The sequence below is a fragment of the Arachis ipaensis genome, chromosome B5 (assembly GCF_059453495.1).
Source record: "Arachis ipaensis isolate K30076 ecotype BB chromosome B5, ASM5945349v1, whole genome shotgun sequence".
In the NCBI taxonomy this organism is placed as follows: domain Eukaryota; kingdom Viridiplantae; phylum Streptophyta; class Magnoliopsida; order Fabales; family Fabaceae; genus Arachis; species Arachis ipaensis.
Window position 1 is genome coordinate 95,796,690 of NC_142440.1, and position 4,015 is coordinate 95,800,704.

Here is a 4,015-nt window from a genome sequence, read left to right on the forward strand (position 1 = left end):
TTTTTTGAGTTGTTTTGGTTTGAATTTCTTTGCCATGGTTGCTGGTTTTGAGTGTGGTTATTTCCCCATCTTATGTTTGGATGGTTCTTCCAGGATGGATTGTAGGTGTCACCATAGACTTCATTTTGGCCGGAGCTTTGGTTGTGCACATATTGAGGTTGTTCCTGCTGCTGATCTTCTTGAGTTTCTTCATTTTGCCCCCATGTGGTCGATGTTGGCTTGTGTTGACTGTTGCAACTTGAAGATTGTCAATCCTCTTGGCCATTTACTCAAATTGTTGTTGAATTTGCTGTTGCATCATTTTGTTTTGAGCTAGGATTGAGTCAACTCCTTCCAACTCCATCACTCCTTTCCTTTGTGATGGTTGGCGTTGCCTTTGGTGATGAAAGAAATACTGGTTGTTGGCCACCATATCAATGAGATTTTGGGCTTCCTCTGCAGTTTTCATGAGTTGCAAAGAGCCTCCTGCTGAATAATCCAAAGCCTCTTGAGATTTCAATGTCAAGCCTTCATAGAAATTCTGCAATCTGTCCCACTCACTGAACATTCCAGGTGGGCACTTCCTGATTAGAGCTTTGTATCGTTCCCATACCTCATACAAGGGTTCAACATCCATTTGTGTGAATGTTTGTACTTCAGTCTTCAATCTAATAACTCTTTGAGGTGGGTAAAACTTGGCAAGGAACTTGGTTACTAGATCATCCCAATTGTTGATGCTGTCTCTTGGGAAGGATTCCAACCATTGAGTGGCTTTGTCTCTGAGAGAAAATGGGAATAGCAGTAGCTTGTAACTATCAGGATGCACACCATTGGTTTTGACAGTGTCACAAATCCTCAAGAAAGTAGACAAGTGTTGGTTTGGATCTTCAAGTGGTCCTCCTCCATAAGAACAATTGTTCTGCACCAAGGTGATGAGTTGGGGCTTCAATTCAAAGTTATTTGCATCGACATTTGGGGTAAGGATGCTACTCCCACAATGCCTTGGATTAGCAAATGTATATGAAGCCAATACTCTCCTTTGGGGCTGACCATTGTCGTTGGCCACTCCCACTTGTGGATTTGTTGGATTTTCCTCCATTTCTTGGTTCCCTTCTCAACCCCTAAAGTGTTTCAGGATCAAAAGGTGTAGATTCATCGCTTCTTCCTCCTCACAAAAACACAGAACCAAGAACCAGAATTAAACACTCTATTGCTAGAGTGAAGCTAGTGTTAGCTTAAGCAAAAATTCAAAGAGTTAGTATGCTTAGTAAAAAGAAAAAGAAAAAGTGCTTAATCTAGACCACCACCTCACTTAATCATTGTCAACCTAATTCATTCCCCGGCAATGGCGCCAAAAACTTGATGTGTGGAAAACGATCCAACACAAAACTCACCGGCAAGTGTACCGGGTCGCATCAAGTAATAATAACTCACATGAGTGAGGTCAATCCCACAGGGATTGAAGGATTGAGAAATTTTAGTTTAGTGGCTAATTTAGTCAAGCGAATCAAGATTTGGTTGAGTGGTTTGTGATTTGCAGAAGCTAAATTGCATGGAAAGTAAAGGGAGAAGGGGAAATTGCAGTAAATTAAAGAGCAGGAAAGTAAAGGAGCTGAATCTTAAAGAGCAAGTAAATTAAATTGCAGAAACTTAGATTGCAAGTAATGTAAATGGCTGAAGCTTAAAGTGCAAGAAACGTAAATTGCTTGAATTGTAAAAGGGATTGGGAGTTAGGATTACAGAAATTAAACAAGAACAAGTAAATTGCATTAAACATAAAAGAGAAAATTGAATTGCAGTGAAGTAGATCTTAAACAGAAGAGTAAAATGTTTTGAGAATTTAAAAACAGAGAAAGCAATGCTTAATTTGCAGCAAAGTAAAAGAGGTTAAAGATCTCAGGAGTGGAAGAGACTAGATAACAAGTCTAGATCTCAAATCCTTCCTTGATCCAACAAGAACAATTGCAAAAGAAATAAAGGAAGGTAAATTGCAGAAAGAGTAAAAGAAGAAACAGTAAATGGAAATTGGAATTCAATTATGCAGAAAAATTAAACAAGATCTCAAGGTGAGATTGAAACAGAAGTTCTTCAATTCTCCACCGAAGATCCAAAGCAAGAAAATAAAAGAGTGCTCAAGCAAGAATCAAGAAGAAGAGAGATCAATTCTCCTTCTAAGTTCTCAGAAATCTAAATTCAAAAGTAAAAAGCTCAAAATTAAAATGAAAGCTAAAAGAAAAATTCAAAGTAACTTCTAGAAGTGTCAAAAGGTAAAAAAAGTGTCCTAATTACATCAAACTAACTCCTATTTATACACTTTCTATTCTTGGATTTTGGAATTTGGATGGGCTTTTGATTTGGTGAAGATATGAATTAAGTTGGATTTTTAATTCAATTTTCAGCCCAAGTTTGCACCTCCCAGGGGCAAGCTCAGTTGGAAAAACCAACTGAGCACTCAAGTGTTGCTGCCCATGTCATTTGGTGCGCGTGTCCCAGCCTTGGCCGTGTCATGGTGCGCATGACAAGCTCCCTTGTGAGCATTTGTTGTGCCAAAGAGTGGAAGGCTTGGGGAGAGTAATGCTCAGTTGGAAAAACCAATTGAGCTTTCCTTGGTGGCGCCTTGCTTTCAGCCTCAAGGTCCCAGGTTCAAATCCTGGTGGGAGCAAGTGGAGGAAATCTTGAAGCTAATTTCCTTGAATGAGTGGGCGCTCCTCCTTATGTTTTAAAGAATTTCCAAGTTCGAAACTTGGCTCAAGCATTTTAGTTCATTTCCTTGCAAGCTGAATGGCGCTCCTCCCTTGTGTTTCAAAGAATTCCCAAGTTCGAATCCTAGAGGAAGCATTTTGGCTTATTTTTCATGATTTTCCTTATGCCTAGCAATATAACGTAGCGCTCAATTAAGTAAAGCAACTGAGCGCCCTTGCCTCCTTGGAGTAGCGCCTTTTTGTCATCCTTCAGGTGCAAGGTTCTAGTCTTGGTGGCTTCATTTACGGGATTTTTGCTTTGAATTAATTTTTGAGAGCCCCCGATAAAGCTCAATTAGTGAACTGAGCTTTATGTTGTTTCTTTGCTTTCTTTAGTGCTGAGTTAACTATTTGAACTTAGCTTGGTGCCTTACTTTTCCTTCCTTAGGCATGCTTCTTGCTTCCTTTGGACACGTTCCTTAAGCCACACTTTTCTTATTTTCTTCTTTCTTCACCTACAAGTAATCAAAACATCCAATCAAAGTATCACCAAATTCACAAGGTTTATAAATCATTAAAAATCAATTAAATTTAGCTTAAACCTTATGATATAGCATCAATTACACGGTGGTTGTCTGATTTATCAAAATATGAAATTCCACTCCAAATTACTTACTTACAATGCAAGAAAGTGCATAAAACCTAATAAAATCAAAGAAAAAGACTAGTAAAACTAGGCTATGATGACTTGTCATCAATATCCAGGATGGTCCATTCTGAAAGCATGTCAGAAAGACACTTTTTGGTCAGTTCCTTGTATCTCTCCCAAGCTTCATAGAAGGATTCACCTTCTTTCTGTCTGAAAGTTTGAACATCCACTCTAAGCTTACTCAGCTTTTGAGGAGGAAAGAACTTGGCTAAGAAAGCCTTGACCAGCTTATCCCAAGAGTTCAGGCTATCCTTAGGTTGAGAGTCCAACCATATTCTAGCTCTGTCTCTCACAGCAAAAGGGAAAAGCATGAGCCTGTAGACTTCAGGATCTACTCCATTAGTCTTAACAGTATCACAAATCTGCAAGAACTCAGTTAAGAACTGAAAATGATCTTTAGATGGAAGTCCATGAAACTTGCAGTTTTGTTGCATCAGAGAAACTAGTTGAGGCTTAAGCTCAAAATTGTTTGCTCCAATGGTAGGGATGGAGATGCTTCTTCCATGTAAATTGGAATTAGGTGCAGTAAAGTCACTAAGTATCCTCCTTGCATTATTATTATTTTCGGCTGCCATCTCCTCTTCCTATTCGAAAATTCCTGTAAGGTTGTCTCTAGATTGTTGTATTTTTGCTTCTCTTAGTTTCC

The 4,015-nt window shown here is 38.9% G+C and overlaps 1 non-coding gene across 1 annotated transcript; it reads left to right on the forward strand.

Annotated features, from left to right (window-relative positions):
• The first annotated feature begins 3,440 nt into the window (after positions 1–3,440).
• On the forward strand, positions 3,441–3,548 carry LOC148565058 (small nucleolar RNA R71). The gene has a single exon (XR_015885277.1). It is a non-coding gene; the product is annotated as a small nucleolar RNA R71 (small nucleolar RNA).
• Positions 3,549–4,015: the final 467 nt, after the last annotated feature.